This window comes from Protopterus annectens, chromosome 2.part0 (genome assembly GCF_019279795.1).
Source record: "Protopterus annectens isolate FY-2018-M chromosome 2.part0, PAN1.0, whole genome shotgun sequence".
In the NCBI taxonomy this organism is placed as follows: Eukaryota; Metazoa; Chordata; order Ceratodontiformes; family Protopteridae; genus Protopterus; species Protopterus annectens.
The window spans coordinates 468,703,862-468,725,117 of record NC_056728.1 but is presented as its reverse complement, the minus strand read 5'-3'; positions in this window follow the sequence as shown (position 1 = coordinate 468,725,117).

Sequence of the window (21,256 nt, the reverse complement as noted above, 5' to 3'; positions counted from 1 at the left end):
CAGTGGATGACGTCTGTATGGACCGACACTAGTTTGCCATTGGGGGAGTTCACAGGGTAGAAGAGGCACACACCATGATATAGCCATCACTTACACACACTGAAGACAGCCACCGGGGCTGTGCGTACGGAAACACATACACAGTTGCCAATAGACATATTAGTATCCCTATGTATCCATTTGTATGTACTATAGTGCTGTGTACACGTGCCATGTTCCACATACATTATATGCCTGGGACATAGCACACATCCTCTTACAACAGGTAATCTTGCAAATGCCTTCATGAGTGGTGGGATAATCCACCAGGCATAACGATTGGTCTTGTTTACTGCTCCTACATACCTGCATAAGTGATAGTGTGACAGACTTTGTATCAGCATGATATGTCAGTCAGGTACGATGTCTGATGCTGGCATGTGTGTCACTGTGGTAACTGTGACATTTTTGGCAATGTTACCACAGGAATGCTCATTGTCAGGAGACACAGTCAACATATAGGTTGCAAACATGTGGATATTCCATGTACAACTGTACAAATGACTGATATGGGGTGTATAGTGTTACATGATGCATATGATGCAGATGCCATTAACAGGATCTTTAAAGTAATGTCATGGGTAGGAGGTCAACAGGCCTTAAAATGGTATAACCCACAAACACAATAGTCACAGGGGATAAGCGTCACACACTACTATAGTTGTCAGTATTGAGATTAGAACCCCTACCTATCTATTTCCACTATAGTATTAGGCAGTTATTGCACATGCCACACAGCTTAGAGGACTGACAAGTGTATACAGGTACATCTAGGATGAATGACATTAGCAGGCTTTGTAAAGTAGGGCAATGGGACATGTATTGGGTGGTACACACCTCAAAATGGTATAACCCACACCCTCAAAGGATATGATTCACACACACACACACACACACACACACACACACACACACACACACACACACTGGTGTGAGTCTCACACACACAGTTTCACAGTTGCCAGTACTGAGATTAGAACCCCTACCTATCTAGTTTTGTATACTACAGTGTTACACATTTATCACACACACCACAGAGCTTATAGGGCTTAACAGTGTCACAAGGTATGTCTAAGGTGATTACATCAAGAGCCCCTGTAAAGTATGGCAATGGGAAATGTACTGGGTGGGAAGGGCATCAAAATACATTACCCTACAAACATACACACTTACAACCACATTCTGCACACACATTTGCCACAACTGAGTCTAGAACCCCTGCCTATGTAGTTATCTGTACTATACTGCTACATACATGTGCCATGGAGCTTATAAAGCTAATGACAGATATTACTGTTTCAGACTACATAACCTTCAGGCAAGTCCCACTAATGCAAACCCCTCATCCTACCAACTTTATCAGTATGTAAGGGCAATATTTACAATGCATGCCTATCATTGTGCCTTTGTCCCACTTTTATTTATGACCTTGTCCAGATGTCTTGCTGTCAGTGGTTGGCAGGTATGAGTGTGGGTACAGAGTGCATTCTACTGTGCAGACATGTACAATATATGTGTCATATATTCCGCATAGCACTGTGACTTCCAGGTATGTCAGTGGCAGAGCAGTAGGTGTAGCTGACATGCATAATAGTTGTCACTGCAGTTATCTGCACATGACCCTGTCAAAGGCAGCACTGTACCTAGGCCACTATAACACAACAGCCGGGAGTAAGTGTTGGCTAGATCCTGACAGTATTAACTACACATACACATAGCTCATTGACCCTGCATATTGTGGACATGCAACATGTTTCTATGTGTATTGTGACAGCCTTGGTAATGTGTGCTCTGCTGCTATTTCTCTGCAAACATACATGTTACCGCACTTCTGTGGGAATATGGGGGGGGGGTCACACTTGTCAACTGTACACATTTGCATAGACTGTGCTGATATTTGTTTTACATTTTGGTACCATTTAGCATACTATTGTGCCCTGTCTTGGGGACTAGAGGCATATCACTAAAGACCACAGGTCAGATTGTAATAGCATACATTTGAGTTTCAGACTTCTTATGCTTCAGAGCCTTACTGCAACTGTAATACCTGCTGTGCTATCACTGTGTAAGTCTGTAGGGGGGTAATTCAACATTGTCAGCATTTGTGGGCCCTTGCCAGACATTTCTTTATGGTTTTCTACAGCTGATTTGCTGGGTGAGGCTGAGGGGTGAGTATGGGATCCCCACACTGACATCCATGCCTGTGACCTATGACTCCCCAGTTAGTTGCCCCCACCCAGATATACTGCAGTGGGATTTGCCACCTTCGGTACTACTGCATAGTGTGGGAAGGCAAGTATTAGGCAGACATGTTTTGGTGTCCCACATAGCTGTCAGTTGTCTGCTGCTATCCCAGTAGACCACCCCATTCTCTCGCATACATGCAGCAATACCATAGATATGTTACCAGAACATACTAATCCATTCATTTATTGATAAGAAGACTGACTTACCTTGTGCCTGCAGCAGTTGTGTGGCCTGGAACAGTTGTGTGGATGGTGCTTGAGAGCTGCCTATGTTAAATGCACGCAGTACACTGCCTATACATGGTAAGTTATAGTGTGATGTTTGTGTCATCCATTTTCACTGTGTTTGCATGTCAGAAAGAGGTGTCTGTCCCTGAGTGCCTACGGTGTCAGTGTGTGTGCTATGCAGTGCCTCTTTGCCATGGCCAAGCCATACTGGGCATGCTTCGGTCTGCCTACAGGGGCTGGCACAGGGGGTTCCTCCTGTGAGTCCTTCTGTGTTTGTGGGGACCTTGGCAATGGTGGGGGGCTGTGTGGCCCTTCCTGTGCTATTCCTGCTGCAGCTGTTTCCACAGGATTATATTGGGTAGCATGGCACATACTATGAACATGTGTGCACATGTGACTGGATAGTAATGCAGGGGTTCACCAGATATGTCAAGACAGTAGAACTGTGACTTGAGCATCTCAAACACATGCTCTATAATGATCCTAGTTTGTGCATGTGCCTCATTATGGTGTTCTTGAGTGGATGTGTGTGTGCATATCTGATGGGTGTCATCATCCATGGCTCCAGCGCATAGCCAGCCTCCCACACCAGATGGCCATACAGGATGTCCCCCCTGGCAAATCCCTGATACAGCTGTGAGGAATGCCAGATGTGGAAGCCATGATAGCTTCCAGGGCTGCCAGCACAAACATTCATGATAATGCCATGGGCATTGCACACATGGCAGTTGATGGAGGGGAAGCCCTTACAGTTTATGTAGACCATATCCTGCTCACCGGGTGGTGCTTTGAAGTGGATGTGTGTGCAGTCTATGGCACTCAGTACCTCCATGTATTCTGCTACATGGTGGAAAAGGAGCATATTGCTGGTCAACTCCTCCCGGGTGTTGGGGAAGAATATGTGCTCAGCTGCATGTGGCAGAATGGCATCCAGGAACTGGTGGAGTACCTGGGATGCAGATGCCTGTGAGACCCTCATGATGTTCCTAGTAGGATTTTGGAAAGTACCTGTCGCTAGTATTCTTAAGGCTACACATACCTTGGTATCTACTGGGATGGGTTCCCCTCTGTTGGCTCTGGGTCTAAATTGAGGCCAGCACAGCTCAATGATTTGCTGAAGTATGTCTCTGTCCACCCTGTACCGCTCCATTATCTCCAGATAATGTAGCCCCTGCTAGGTTACCCTGGCTCTGAACACTTTCCTCCTCCTCCTCACCCTGGGGTGGTTGGCAGCATTATCTTTCTCATTGCCATCAGCCTTCAGCGCATACTGAGTTATTAAAGCAACAGCAGCCCCTAACATTTTGTTGGTTAAAATTCCCCTGAGTGTGTACACCAATGGTTCAAAGTTTGTGGGAAAAAAACAGACAGAAAGATGTTTGCACAGTTTATACTTTTGTGCTGCAGATGCTGCCTGTATGATTGGCTGGCTATGATACATTCCACCTGCCTGCCATTTTATTTGTACTTGATTGCTTTTATTCTGCTATTTCCCTTTTTTCCCTTCCCATTTCCACCCCTTTTAAGTCCCAATGTGCGTTGCGCAAACACGGTGCCCAAATGTAAACAGTTCTGCTATTTCCATTTTTTTTGTTTGTTTTAGACCCAGTGCGTGCCACACAAACCTGTTTAGCTAAGGTAAATAATGAGAAATGGCCCTCCCCTGGACACGAATATGCTCTTCATTTCATGGAATAAGTCAATACACCCTCAGACACACCCCCTTGCTTAGCTGTGCTTAGCTAAGCTCAAATGGGAGCCATGGAGCTCCAATATGCTTACACCAAACATGACACACACCCTTTTCATGTCAGATGCTTCTCCTGCTTACATCACTGCCTTATAGCTCCTACACAGTTAGGTGCAGTCAAAGAATGGTCTTCCATTTAGTGATCCAGTAAAATGTCCTCATTTGCATACCCCACTTCCTTGGTCCCTGGTTACACCACTACATCACAGCCTTCCTCCTTAGCAACCAGTGTTACCTGTTATTGTTTTGATTCTGCATGCCATAGACTACAATGACAAAATGCAAATTTCACTTAAAATTGCCTTTTCACATATTTTTTTTTTATTTTTGGCATGATACCATTTGCGCACTGCTGCCCTATGCTTAAATGGCCAAAATTGGGCAAAAAAAAAAAAACTTTAATTTTTATAATTTTGCAACACTTTTCCATGCCAATGGCATCCCTAAGGATTATAAATACATGCTTTACTTTGAGCTGTCATGCCTCCATTTTGATGTTTGCAGCCGAATACATTTCTACACCTTACACTGTTCTTGCATGGATGTCTGCCTGCTTACTGAATCACTAATTCACCTAATTTGCATGGTTTTCACTGGCAAATGAGCTAATTAGTATTATTCAGTGGTGTCCATGCAGGAATACTGCTGGCAGGCTCGTGCATGCTCCCAGCCTTGTTTACTGGATTGCTTGGCAGCCACATTCCATGCAGGAGCTGCTACACTATTCCTGCATGGAGAAAACAGGTTATTGAATCGAGGGGTAAGTCACTTATTTTTAAATGTGTACATTACATTTAATTTTATGGTCTGACGAAAGGCCTGGTTTAATATACTATTTGAATAATAGTCAGTACATTTCATCCGGTAATTTATAGTCATCATTAGCTCTGTTTTTAACAAATCCATACTACATCGGTTTCACACATTTGTCCATTTATTTTTCACAAGCGAATAAAATGCTGTCCTGCAGAGCAAAGGTTGCCAGAATAGCAAAACAATTTAAACAAAAAAAAAAAAACTCTTGTGACCACCAAAGCTGTGTATCAAATGTTTAATACCACAACCACTTCATCAGACCATGAATATTGGGGTTCATATTACATTATCGAAATATAACGTAATTGAACACTCAAAACATTGGAACGGCCGCATATCAAAGCTTTTATTTACCTCCCACTAAATATATATTCCAACTCTGAGATCACGCTACAGTGAGGAAAGGGCAAATATCCCAATCTTCACTGTACTGTGATCCCACAATGCGATCTTCAAAATGTGTCCATTTTGAAGTTCTGAGAATTCGATTACATTATCTTTTGATAACATAATAGGAACCCAAATATTGGTGATGGCTATTTTTATGATATGTCTTTTGATTACACATGCTGCATTTTGTATATAAGTTTCTTGTAGGTAGGATTTTAATTGTTATGACTAGTGTGTAATGCGATATACTTCCTGTTTTAATTAATGCTGTGGGAATCATGTGTTTCATGATTATGATTGATTAGGTTGCCTTTTAAATTTCACCTGATGTTTTGTTTTATTCATTGTCTGACAAAGTGATAATTTTTAACTGCTAAAGCGCTTACCAGTTGTTTTATTTATTTTTGTCTAATATTAAACGTTTGATATACAGCCATTGTGGTTGCAGGAGTTTTTTTTTCTTTTTGTTTAACCCATTTATTTTTCATCAAAGAAAAAAGTCTCTCCGCAAATGTATTTGATATTGTTATAGATTTAGCAGTTATTGGATACAGTGCCATCAGCTCAGCCCCTTCTCTGAAAATCGTCAGACACTTTTCTTCTGGAGATATGCTTGTGGTGCATAACTGTTGGAGAAAGGGCTTGCTTGCTAAATAGTCCTGGAAAAGATGGTCTTCATCTACAGCCTGCAGACTCAGAGTAGTGATCACACTGAGTAAGTCACTGAAAGCAAAGGGCTCAGTTAAAGACAATTTAGAAAGTGTAAACAAGCAGTTGTTTTCAGTAAAATCAGACCCCTGTTCTAAGTACTTAAGTGCTTCCTTCAAGAACATGAGGAAGTATCTTTCAGTTTTTTAAAAGAAATGCTGTCTAATCTACTCATAAGTGCCCTAAGTTTTCCTCCAAAGAAAGCGCCTTCAGTTCTTACCTGTAGTTTTTCCTTGAGAGAGACCATTACTGAAAATGTTTTCATGGCAGTAAGTGCTTATTTTTCAAATATACTTATATGTTCATTGAAATCCATGAAAACAACACTGAGAAAGTGCAAATAGTACTGAGGCAGTGTGGGCAAAACATTCTGTTCATGCTTGTTAGCTGAAAAGTACTGTCATATCTGCTGGGATAAGAAATATGACTGGAGCACTGGGAGATTTTTCACTATTCTTTCAATGGCTGGTAGGAGTGACAGCCACCTTGCTGGCACATATCTTAAGAGACTCTCAAATTGCATGCCACAAAACTCGAAGTCTTTCAAATCTCTGGGCCTTGTGGCAAAAAAAAAAATGGCTTAAAAGTTTCATCACAAATACTTCCACATCATAAGGTAGTTGTGCTACAGCTTTTTTGGCTGCATTATGAATAATGTGGGCAACAAAGTTAGTCTTCTAGAGTGATGGGCACTTTTCTTTTAATCTGGTATACACACCAAATTTCTACATATAGTTCACACTCGAATTATCAGCCTCATATACTGAAATGCTGTTCCAGTGCAAGGAGTGCTTTTCCATAATGTTCATAATCTGCTGTTATATAGCCTGGGCAGATTCATCAGGGTCTTCACAGCAGTCCAAAAGGCAGTCACCACCCCTTCTTCTTTAGAAAAATACCTCATAACAAGTGGAGATAATTTTATGTTTCCTTGTTGGATGCATCCGATGATAATGCGAATGAAGGGACTGGTTTCTGAAGGTCATGCAGGAAGCATTCCAATGAGTGTGGTCCCAAAACATTTTCAGCAATAGCTTCAGCCTTGGCTCTTCTGCAAGATTGTTTTTTTTTCCAATGTCCGAGTCACTGTACAACTGGCTGGCCAATTTTACTGCACAGTCCAAACTGTTATAGGAAATATTGTACTTAACAGCATGGAACACCTCAGAGGCTTCTGCTGCAATGATCCCAAGTTCTGGACCCTCAAGGTTTGTGTTTCTTGCTCACTTTGTCATCACGTGACTGGGGTTTGCTTGAAGAATACAGTCTTATATTGTTCAGTTGCCTCATGTTGTGCAATATTCTTTTTTCCACTGTGGGTCACTAGGAATTCCTTTTTGCAGTACCTGCAGAATGCTTTTACATCATTCATTTCTCGATCCAGTAAAATTCCATTTTCCAAACAACCTGCCACTTGCACATTATCTTGTTGGTGGTTGATTGTAACAAAGCTACTGCTCTCTTCATTGTAGAATCTGTGCTCACCTGATATGCAACATGTTTAGCAAAACTGTGTTACTAAGGTGCAGTAATATAATGGTACATGAAAGAACTAGCTAGAGACACTGGCACAAGAAAGAACTGGCTAGAAACACTGGCACACAAAAGAAGTGGTTTGAAAAACATTGGCACCTGAAAACAGCCATAAAAACATTGGCATATGAAACATGAAGCAGTTTGTAAAGTTGTTCTTTGATATAGACTCACTGAAAACCTAAGGAATAAAGCACTGGCCTTAGCTCTAGACTATTGTCACTGTTAAATGACACCCTGACTCCAAGTGCAAAAATGGGAAAAAGGGGTTGTAAAGGGATGGACAGAAACACAGGCATGCGGAAGAAGTGGTCTGAAAAATGCTGGCATCTGAAAACTGCCATATAAACATTGGCATATGAAAGACCTGAGGAATGGAGCAGAAGGGAATTAACATTACAAATCATTTAAAAAGGAAAACAGTAAATGGTGTAATGGAGGGGAGCATGTTGACCATTGAAAACTTGACATTAACACAGCTTGTAGAAAACCAAATGCATTATATTTACCACTGAACATGCCCCCACACCTCCAAAAAATAAAGTTACACACATTTTCACTTCAATAAAAAGCCACTCTAAAATGAATTAGAATGCATAGCAGACACAATAGACCCCAGTTATCTTTGAACACAGCAATTAAAAAAAAAGAAATAAACCTATAGCACTAACTTACTCAGCACAACAATTCAATAAAGAACAGGCCCAACAGCAGCACTGGCTGTAATCACATTATAATCAAAGCAGTACATTGTAAACTTGTTGAAGACAGCACTAAAAACAAAATACATACATTTCTACTTTTAAAAGCAAACTATCCTGAAACAACAATGACATGTTTTAGCACAATTCCAAATGCAATGCTTTAAATTCTAAACATTTTACCTTTTAAAAATAGTTCCTGCAAGAGCAACTAGTCTAAAATAAACTACAATGCACAGCAGACCCCATAGACCCCTTTAACCTCCAAATAGAGCAATTAATAAGAAAAATAAAAATAAACCTATAATAGTAATTTACCCAGCACAATGATACAATAAACAGGCCCAAGTAAAAGCAGCATACCCATATTCACATTATAAGTAAAGCAATACATTTTAATAGTATTAACGACAGCATAAAAAATAAAATGCACACATTTCCAGTTATGAAAGCAAGCTATCTTGAAACAGCCATGACAACATGTACCTAGTAGAGTACCAAAAGCACTACTTTTAACTATGAACATTCCCCCTCAAAAAATAAAAAGTCATACACTCATACACATTGACTTGCAAGAATTAATACTAGAAAAAAATACCCAAAGTAATATATCTTAACTTCTTGAAGGCAGCATTACATTGCTCACATTTCCACGACGATCCACACTATCCTAGAACATTTCTATCTTTAAATGCAAAGTACCCTGAAAAAGCCACAGCAATAGAAATATACCATGCTACATTTATCTGTGAAGATTGCCCCCACCAGAAATTAAAAAAAAGAATCTTTGCACACCTTTCAGCCTTTAAAAACTAATGCTTCCAAATCATCCCAAAACAACCACAACAATTATAATTACAAACACACACACTTTTTATACCTTTAAAAACTACTACTTGGAAATCTCAAAATAACCAATAAACAGATTTAAATTCCATGTAGTGCACCCTATTTATCTCTAAACATTAAAAACGTAAATTGAAATAAAACACAATATTCGTATTTTAAATAACTAGAGCCACAAAATACTATATTACTTACCACTACTATCACAGTTTTGCTGGACTAGCTGGCTTCATTGCTTTAATGGCTGGCTGGCTGGCTGGATGACTGACTTCTTGCCTGTTGGAGTGGCTAACTGGCTGGCTGGCAGGCTTCTTTCCTGCTGGAGTGGCTGTCTGTCTGTCAGGTTTCCTGCCTGCTGGACTGGCTGTCTTGCAGGCTTCCTGCCTGCTGGAGTGGCTGGCTGGATGGAAAGCTTCCTGCCTGCTGGGATGGCTGACTGGCTTTCAGGCTTCCTGCCTGCTGGAGTGGCTGGCTGGCTGGCAGGCTTCCTGCCTGCTGTAGTGGCTAGCTGGCTGGCAGGCTTCCTGCCTGCTGGAGTGGCTAGCTGGCTTGCTGGCAGGCTTTCTGCCTGTTGGAGTGGCTGGCTGGCTGGCATGCTTCCTGCCTGCTGGTGTGGCTGCCTGGGTGGCTGACTTGACTCACAGGCTTCCTGCCTGCTGAAGTAGCTGGCTGGCTTGAATGCTTTAAAAGACAGACAAATCACAGTCCTCTAGTATTAGCAGCTGTAGAAGAGCTAATCAAAAATGCTCTGCAGCCACAAATCTTTGTAGGGCTGTTCCTGGCTGAATCCCTGCTCCTGTATGAGTTGTAGCCAATTATTACACAATTTACAACACCAGGACCTAACAGGAAATAGATCTGCCTGCAAGTCCGGGTTGGTTTGTTTGTTTGTGCCTTTCTGCTTTTCCTGGTTAGGGGTTGCCACAGCGGAACTCCAGTCCACTAATGATCGACAGTCGATTTTTACGTGCCGAGTTACCAGCCCTGACGCACAACCTTCAACGAAGGTACGCCCATTCATGCATGTCTCCACACAGAAGACGCTCTAGCTGAGAATCGAACAGGACAGCATCTTTCTGTGAGGTGACAACGCTACCACAGCACCACCACAACAGTTTGATTTAACCAAATTACGGTTGCCACCCCTCCGTTTTTTTTCTGGACTATCCAGAAATCAAAGTGATTCTCCGGTAGTCCGGAAACACTGTACAAACTCCGGTACTCTGTTTCAAAAAAGGAAACAGACTATCGAAGTCTGTAAATCAGCCGAACACAGGCAGCAGGAATGGGAAAAGAGGGTGTTTCCCACTAAGTGATGTCACCATGATGTCACAAAATGGGTGGAATATGGGTGGGAGAGGGAGTGGGGTAGGCAGGGTTGCTGGTGATGTGAGGGGTGTGGCTTTACTCTGGTTTTAGCCAGAATGAAAGGTGACATCCCTAAACCAAATTGCCGTGGAAAAACAGAAGCTTTTCCATGGCGATTCGGCTCAATTGAAAGGAGGACCACTGCTTTACAGTGTAGGCAATGGGATGAGGTAACTCAACCTCTGAGTGTCCCACTGACAACGGGACAGGTGGCAACTGTAAGTGTGAATAATGTGATCATGTGCCTGTAAGTAGTCCATGCAAGTCATAGTTCACTCCATTATTGATCTAGTGCATCCAAGTCTCACAGAACAGCCTTGGTCCACTGCACAATGTGTAAAACCTGCAAGTCAGAGACAGTTATTTCTGATTGACTCATTTGCATAATTTCTCATGGCACTAAACAAATTTGCTACATTGAAAGGACAGAATCTGAGGAGTTTAAACTAGATGTAGAGGACACACATACCCCAGGATTCAATAATGTCTACACTAAGTGTACACTGTTCTGAGTGAACGGACAACACAGACATAACTCATGCCTTCTTTCTCTTAATTTTTGTTTTCCTACTGATATTCTTGCAGCTATAAATGCTGACAGGGATTCATAAAGGTTAGCACAAAGTGTAGACTACATGTACACTTAGTGTAATCTTTGTGAGTGACTTGAAAGCACAAAGAATGTGATATACATTTTATTGAATACATATTGTGTACACTTAGTGAAGGCTTTATTGAATCTGGCCCATAACGATGGGGAGGGAATGTGTGGGGAAACTCACTGCTGCTGCTGTAGCTGTTATGGGGGATGGGCACCTTCTGACCGCTGACTGCAGGAGGAGGAGACAGGAGGTTGTTACTCTGGTTTGGTGTGTACTGATACAGTGCTTCACTGATAACAGTATGATGCATGTCTGAAGACATTAAGGAGTACAAATCATATAAGGGGGCAGCCTTCTGGCAAAAATATGTCTCACTGAAGGTTTTGGGAATCAGGAATTGCTTTCAGTTGTCTCTCTATTGCTAGTTAGGGTAGGGAATTGCTTTTTTAATTGTGCATTTTTGATGTTGGGTACCGGATGGGTTGAAATTATTGGCAGCTCCAGACACTTTTTCTACCTGGGGCACAATAGCTAGTTGATGTAGCACTTAGAACATGTGGGTAAAAAACAAACAACAAAACACCACACCAGCAAAGTATAGAATACATAATCCACAGCTAAAAATGAAAGATCATTTCCCTACGTGAAAAAGGGAATGCCATAATCTTACTGATCCTGGCAATGTTCACAAGACAGAAACGCCTCTAATTTGTCATGCTCAGGGCTTATGGTTAGGATGAAGTGCTGGTATTCTGCAGTGTAACAAGTCAAGGGTGTAGTTACTAAGGCAAAAGAGGTGGTGGAAATGTCATGCACAAAGACAATGGTGCCTTAGTAGAAAGAAAAACAAATATAAACCAAAATCCAAGAAAAGAAGCTGGAGTTATTTTGTTTTTTTCTGCATTGTAAGGAAATATTTTAACCAAATACAGCACATTTTTCCAGTGGTCAAGATAAAACACATATCTTCCCATTATAGACACTGGTGAATAGCCAATCAGTTTAAATATCTGTTAGCAGTTCTTTGAATTAGAAACAAGAGGTCAGTTAATGGCTCCTGGATTACAATGATAGTTTTGATGGCTCAGAAAGAATGTGAGAGAAGCTTTGTCAACACTTATACTATAAATTGGAAGCCTCAAAATGTAGTTTAGATAATTTACTGTTATCCCCATTCCCCAAAAAAGAAGTAGCAGTTAATGGATGTGTCACAGTTGATGTAGAGGCTCCAGGTTCTTAATGAGCAGGGTACAAGATGTTATTCTTTCTACCTCCACATTTGTCTACATTGTGATTCTGAGCAAGTCATTTAACTAGCCAGCTTTGACTGACAGCCAGGGTCATGAAACACACACACACACACACACACACACACACACACCAAAAGTCATAACTGTAATTCTTCATTTCAAAACCCATGCTTCATACATGAAAGCTCTTGTAAAGTATGAGAAAGTGCTTACAAAACATGTGAGGATGAACACTGAAACAAATGTGGTTCAGACGGACAGAAAAAAGAGAATCATTTTGATTCCTGTGACTGGGACACATGGTTTCATAGGGGAGGCAAGTGGCCCCCTGCATCATCAGTGGGTGAAATCTCTTTTTAAAAATGTGCTTTTCTGTTGTTGAGGGGGTGGGAGAAAGTCTTTTCAAAATGTTCATCTCTGTTGTTGGGTTGGGCAGGGAACTGCTGTTCAAATGTAATTCTCTGTAGCTCAGTAGGGTGAAGGAATTGCATTTAAAACGTGCCTCTCCATTATATGGGGAAATCTAAAGGCAGCTGAATGGACTGAGGTGTACTAAATAGCAACATGCTATGCTATGGGGAAGTTGTCTTATTTACATGTACATGGGCCATACTACCTGGGGACTATATATGGGCTGCAAGTGACATACTCAGCGATGGTTTGTAATGAGTCTCCACCATGTGTTGTGCTTTACACCTATAAAGGCCAGGGGCTGCATACTAGGAAGCCAGGAGGCCATTGTCATGCTGGTACCATAGCTGCTGTTTATCTAAAACTGTTTGGCTTGGGGTGGGTGTGGAACAATAAAAGGCAGACAAGTACACAGGTAACACATTTTGCAGACAATAACCAGTTTGGACAGAAATGGTACAGGTAAACACAGCTGTAGCTATACACATTTATGGAGGTGGGAGTGTGTGTGTGATTGGTGAAGGCCATGCTACACAACTCACATGCACAGATGGCATCCAGTTATGCTGCCATGACAGGTTTCACACGTACACAATGAGGTGTGGTACAGGCACAACTGAGACCAGCTACAGATAGATGATCTGTGGCAATGACCTGTTGAATATGTCTGTGCCTTATGGAAGGTCAAAATACCTCTCAACTGCCCAGATTTTGGCAGAATGCCCAGATTTTTGCCTCACATTTTTGGTTGGTTCCTCAGTAAATGTTTCTTTTTCCAGCAAATCATTGAAGATTGAAGATGCTAAATAATGACATATATTTGAGTTTCAGATTTTATATCCATTAAAAAAATTAATGCAAATCCTGTTATTCTAGCAAATTTTAAGTTAATAAAAGCAATATTTAAAATTTGCCCCTGAATGTGGGCTTTTCTCTCCCATTATTTATGGTTTTGACCAGATTTCTTGCATTTAGAGGTTGAGAGGTATTAGGCGAGGCATTACATGGTTAGTACTCTCTGAGAATTGTGAGTGGGATAGTGTAATTTGGGTGCAGCAGATATAACTGGCCAACAGCTTAACATATGTGTATCTTCACATTTGCAAAGTAAGATGGCTTCCAAAAAAGAAAGAAAAAGAATGGTGAAGTTCACTCCTAGATTTTGACATCTTGCTTCGTGCGGTTCATGAACATGGATAGTGGATCCTTCTAACTAAAAGAGAGTGATAGACTGGGCCTTTGATGATTTTGTATGGTGGGACCTTGTTGTGTAGGTAAATGCTGACAGTGTCCAAAACAGATCATAAAATCACATAAGTAGTAGGGTTGCTAACATTATCTATCATATCAACACCAAGGCAACCAACATGGGAGGGGATGGCTATAGGTGTGGGGAGGTGCCACCTATGAAGTGATATCTTATAAATACAGATGAGTTAATAACATCTCTCTCTAAGTGGCAGACCATTCCCTTATACTTGACAGACGACACTGACAAATTTTAGTGGGTGATGTCCCAAATGGGTATGTGGGAATACATGCTAAATCTACCAGTGGCATAATCCAGAACTCACACTGACAGACCACAAATCCTCAGTTCTAGCTATGGCTATACCATGTATTGCAACATGCCAGAGCCTGAACTAGTTACATAGCAAATAAACTTATATCCTCTGTATATGCACTCAGAGATTCAGCTGCGATGCATCTGTACAAGGTATTGTGGACTTATAATTTCTGAAACCATACTGCTCTAAAATTGTGCCATCACTGGAATCTGGGATTGTCACTAAATAGCACTGATACACTTGGGTATTTCTGTCTCCTTTCACAGGTGCTTTGGTGCATGGACCCTCCTCCCCACCATGGATGTTTGCATGCCTGAACTTGAGGAAACATCTGAGGCTGACAATGATAGCAGCTACAGCGTAGGATCATTAAATCATAGGAGTTTACTAGGCTAGCAACCTGGAGGTCATTTCAAGCCTAGCTGATTCATCCCAATTTAATACCATAGATATGCTAAGCAATACCCAGGATTGCATTTAGTAATGACTGCTCATGTCCAGGAGGGCTGTGGGCACTATGACAGGTAAGAATTTATGGTGCCCCGTCCACTCATCCATGTTCCTCTTGAGCAGTGTCATACAGGTGCTCTGCTTTACATGAATTGGCAGTCTATTCCCAAAGACACAGCAATCACTAGGAGAGAAATTTGTGCCTCCAGTATGTCCTATTTAAGTTGAAGACCATATATACGTCCCTGGAACAGGTAGCTCTAGTTCTGTTTGATTTATGGATTTGCTATCAAGTTCATTAGCTTTGGGTCTGAGATTGCTCTATAAGCTAGGCATAAGTCTCCCCTAAGAAGTCCATATAATACAGAGTAACTAAAATTTCCACATGAATAAACCACCATTTTATCACAAACAAAAAACGTAACCAAAAGATAAAATGAAGGCTACACTGACACATGACTGAAAACCAAGATGAAGTTCACATTTTAATGTTTAAAAGGTTAGTGCATTCACAACCCAGTCACTTCATCAGACTCTTTAAAAATGTTAAAACAAAATATGATAAATTCTCAGTAACATCCACTGAAAGGCTACAATTCAAACATCCTGCATCCTATCACCTTAATGTGTTAAAAATTTAAATGGATACATTGTATCTAGGTAATATCACATGTATGTTCTAATACTAGAGGTCTGATTTACTTAGCATATTGCGTGATTTGTGCATCTTGTTATATAGGCAAAGCCAACAGAACTCTAAAGAAATGTATCAGAGAAGATATGTACAGTATCCACACTCACAACGATATGAATGCTCTGGCCAAACATGTAGATAGTGAAGGTATTTTACATCTGTTTAATTTTTTAGTGATTGAGAAATTACATGAGAACCCTCAGTTAGGTGATTTTGGTAACACTACTGAAAAATCTGAACTGCGATGGATCATTAGATTTAGAGCAGATAGATTACTTAGTCTCAATAGGATGGTATCATAAACCTATTTTGAAGTCCCACAGTTTAACTAAATAATTGGAGCTTTGCTCAAATATATTTTTTTCTTATGCTGCTATCTCTTTAATTATGAATATACATGTGATATTACCTAGATTCTATGTATCCATTTAAATTGTTTACACCTTAAGGTGATTGGTTGTAGGATGGTTTAACTGTATTTTTTCATTGTATGTTATTGAGTATTTATTGTATTTTGTTTTAACATTTTAAATGGTCTGATGAAGTGAGTGTTCAGGTTGTGAAAACAGTAACCTTTTAAACATTAAAAAGTGAACTTTATCTTGGTTTTCAGTCGTGTCAGTGTATCCTTCATTTTATCTTTTGGTTATGATACAGAGTATAGTGACAAGACTTTAATTGGTCTGTGTACGGCACATGCTGGAGTCCCTTGATCTTCTTTATTAGAAACCTCTGAGGTCTCTCCAGTTTCTGCAGGTGCTTTGTACAGTACATGCCAAACAGGGGCATTATACTCAGTTATGAGGTGGATTAGTGCCGAGTATAGAGGGGTTATAACCTCCTTTGCTCTTGAGGTGATGCCTCTACTAATCAAGTGTGCTGTGTAGAAATCCTTCCTTACTACAGTAGACACATGGTGGTTGAAGTTAATGTCATAGTCTACTTGTGATCCTGGATCCCTTACTACTTTGTGGGTACTTAGGGTATTGTCGTTGATTTGATAGTGTGAAGGGACATTGTTTTTGCTGAAGGGAATGATGATGCATTTCTTTGCATTCAGTTTGAGACTGTGGCTAAGACACTAGTCATCAATCTGCATAAAACCTCCTGGAATATACTGACATCATTTGGGGACTCAATAATTGCACAGTTTGCAGTTGTCCGCAAACTTGGTCAGCCGCAACTCCTTAGTTTTGGCCTGAACTTCTGAGAAGTATATACCAGTCCAGTACTGAGCCCTGTGGCACCCCACTGGTGACAGATTTGCTGACTGATGTGGAGTCACCCTCATTGATAGTGTTTGTGAGCCATTTGGCAACCATCTTATAACAAAGGGGTTTACATTCAGTTTCCTAAGTTTATTAGTAATGCCTGAGTGTGGGGATTGTGTCAAAAGCCTTTGCCAAGTCAAGATATGCATGTGCACAGATTTTCCCTCATCAATGGCCCTGGTCACATTTTTGAAGAAATCCACCAGAATTAACAGGCAGGATCAGCCACTGATAAAGCTGAATTGGGTTAGATCCAGGGTTTGGAGGTCACCTCTGTCTTTATTTATGAGATCCATAATGATAATTTCTATGGCCTTACAGATGAGGCTGGTCAGGCTTATGGCTCTGTAATTCCCCAGGTCTGTTGCTAGGCCACCTTTGTGGAGGGGAATAACTGTTGCTGTTCTTCATGCCACAAGAACAAATCCTGTCGATAGGCTATGATTGAAAAAGGTACTTAATGGTGATGCTAGTTCATGTTTTAGCCTGTTTAGAAGACAGCCTGGGATGCCATTTGGTTCCACTGAGGCTGTGTTTTTTGCCTTGTGCAAGGTTTTAATGACCTGCTCTTCAGATATGTAGCGAGAAGTTAAGGGGAAGATTTGTGATAAGCTTGGAAGGGATAAGGGAGTGAAATTTTCAGCAAACCTATTCGCTAGCAGGTTTGCTATCTCTGTGGGGTCAAAGTGGGTGTGATACCATTAGTTACCAGTTTTGCACATGCTTGGGTCCTACCTGTTAGGATAGATACATAGCTCTAAAAGGCCTTATGGTTATCCTTGGCTGTGCTTGCTAGGTTTTTCTCAAAGGAGCTCTTAGAGGATTTGAAATGTTGTTTTATTTGCCTGTTGAGGCAGAGGAGGGCACTTTTCCATTGTTGGGGCCTCACCTTTGTTTTCTTGGACAGCAACTTTTTATGTTTATTGTAAACTTTGTTGATGCTGGATGTCCACCATGGTGCCTTGTTTTTACTTGGGGCTCTGGCTTTCATTATTTCTGGTACAGCTGAGTCTATACACTTATGCAAGTGATTGTACTGGGTGTTAGTGTAAGCTTCAGTGCAGTTAACACTTACAACTTGGGGTGGGGCTTGTAATACATTTATACCTTCACCTAGGATGGTATAGTTTGCCTTGATGAAGTATTTTTAGTCTAATTTAACCCTTCATGAGTTCTGGTGTTAGTGCCAGCTCAAAGGTGACTGATTTGTGATCAGATTTAACTAATGAGGTTCATGCAGGTGTGGCAGTGCATCTGTTTGACATGTTAGTGAGGAGCAGATCTAGTATGTTTGTTCCTGTTGTCAGGGTATGAACAATTTGCTCCAGGGCATTTGACTTAACAAAGTAAAGGAGCTTTTGGTTAGCGAGTTAAGGCTAGCATAGGTTTCCCATATGATGGTGGGATAATTGAAGTCCCCCATAACCGGAGTGGCTTCGTGCATGTCATGATCCATAGAGGGGGATCAATAATTGGCAATGGCTTGAATGGAGGTCTTACCCACAGTAACCTGTTCTTGGACTAACTCCATGGAGTTGTCCAGTCTAACTAGAAGGGAGGAGAATCTATATTTAATATAGATAGAAACACCACCTGTCAAGACAGGTTCTAGCTGATACAACAGCGTAGAATGTACCCTTATCTCCTGCAACTCAAGCAATAGTTAATGCTGCTGTCTCCTATGTGCATGGGGATGGAAGTTGGGAGAGGCACACTGATAGCTAGCAATTCATTGGTTCCTGCTGAGTACCTGACCTGAGTATCTCCATGGCTTTTACATAACAGATGTGCAAGTCAGTCAACCAGGCAAAGGAAGATACCACCATGGCCACTGCAGAGCTAATCAGTCTGGTATGTGTGCCCTGTGATATAATCATATAGTTCTTTACCTACTTAAGTAGTATTCTTGACATTTAGCATGGATAGTCTGTGCACTGCACATGCCCATGTGCTGCTATACACTGTTGGTACTGCTCTTCTTATGACCAACCATTTTCTACTTCTGTTAGGGAGACCTACAAGGAGATGGTAGGAGATTGCCTATGTCAGATGTTGCTTTGTTGCAGGCACTGTGGCCCATTGTGAATCCATACATGGATGGGGATTACATGCTGAAACTACCTGTGGCATGGTCAGGAATTCACACACATAGAACAAAAGTCCTCAGTTTCAACTGTGGATTGTGCCAATGATGTTCCTCAGAAGGGATATCCCAATGAAAAGGAGCATGATAGGTACATGTATATACCTCCTCAGAGTGCTCTGAACAGATCACAGACAGACATGCACAGATATAGTGCAACAAATTCTACAGGGCTGAGTCCACCCAAAAGCCATCTGACCATCTCCCATTGGTGTATGCAAAGGTACTCCACAATGAAGACACCAGCCCCATCCTATATAGTATTCCAAACCTGACACACTCAACAGGTCATGACACACATCATCAAACCCACCCTCCCACACAGTGCCCATTGCCAAACTTTATCACTGCGGTCTGCTTCCACTTTGCAAGGTCATACCTTTCAACCAGGTCCTCCACAGGCCCACAATATATATCTCCTCCACTGCTCACTCTGACACATCTTCCCTCCTGAAGGAAATTCCCTGCTGTATTCCTTTGTGTATCAATAACTTGTATAACATTGCTCACACAACACGTCTTGTCACACATGTTTGGAGCATAAAGCAGGGGACTAATGGAGTGATCTAAACAGTGAAAGTAGGTCATCATCAGTCAAAACATGGTTTGAATGATAATTTAGGACTGTTATAATGTGGAGTTGTATGCATTATCTCGTATGATTTGTGGGTTTTGTATGGGTGTCATAAAGCATGGCTCCAGTACATATCTAGAACTGTCAATAAGATATCACTGAAGAAAATTGCCCACACTGATCAGTGATTTAATTTTCACATGTCCCAGGTATGGGAATAGTAGATACTGCCTGAGTGGTATATTGACATATTCTATATTAGGTTTACTATCATACAGCGATCGCACTTCGTGTGAATTATCATTTCTACGAACCATAGAAACAAAACAAAAACAGCGACTGACAAATATGTTGAATGCGGAAGTGGTGAATGTTCGAATTCAACACAATTTGAACATTCACCACACATCTGCAACTGTAAGTACTGAGCAACTCACAGTAAAGAATGTTTTTGCAGGGGGGCAAGCCCCCCTGCACCCCCACACCCCCTGCTACTTATATATACAAACTCCGAGATCGCACTACAGTGAGGGAAAGGGTACATTTCCTGATCCCCACTATAGTGCAATCTGCATTAAAATGTAGAAAGTTACAATAGCGAATACTGTAGTGCATTTGCTGTTGTACATTTCTACATTTCTATGTTTGTTCATTCAGTTGTATATTTCTACATTTCTATGTTCGTTCATTCAATGCTATCGAATGGGACGTTTCAGACTGCTGTGAATCATAGAAAATCAGATTGCCCATTTGATAGTAAACCTCTATATTATACCCTGTTCATTGCAAACCACCTGGCAGTTGATGGAGTAGAATCCCTCATGGTTGATATATTTGTCTCTATATTCCAGATAGGCCTTCAATGAGATATGGGTGCAGTTGATGGGAACAAATACCTCATGGCACTAAGATGTTTCATAAAATGGCCACAAGGTGTTGTTTCTTTTCTTTGCACTATGTAGAAACCACACAGGGTTCTCCACTTGCTATTGCATGGTATCGAGAACCTGGTGTAGTATACATGAGGCAGATGTCTTGGCATACACTCATCATGTCCCCAGTTATTCACTTAAAGTTCTCTGAAGTAAGGATTAATAATGTCATAAAAACTTAGGTGTCCACAGGGATGAATAGTCTACTCATCCCGGAAGCTTGCATGAGAGGCAACATAATTGTACCAACTCCTGTACTGTCACTCTGTTCACATGGTCCATTAGTTCTGTGTCATGGGGGAGAGAAAATGTTAGGTGCAGTCAGATCTTTCCCTGACATGGGGAATGATGTCATCCACTTCATGGCTACTGGCAAGGAGGACAGTCTCAAACCTTTATTTTTCTGCTAATGCTGCTGCTATTCTTAGCATAATAGCATAGTCTCATTCTCTGTCCCCCACTTTATGGTACACAGCTGCACTGGCAGTTATTGCTCACGTTATAACATTTATACATTTCTGAATCACTCCGCCATGTTTGTTAGTCTTACTGGCATTCACCATTTCCCTCGATAACATAATGTTGTTCTTTTCCATGTCATTATCCAGTCATTTGCATATTATGTAAGCCATACTTTCTTTAACCTTATACAACTGTGCTGAGTGTGTCTCTGAATTGGCCTTGCCCTGTACTGCAGTTTTGCCTTTCGCATTGCATTATTTGTTTCTGTAACCCA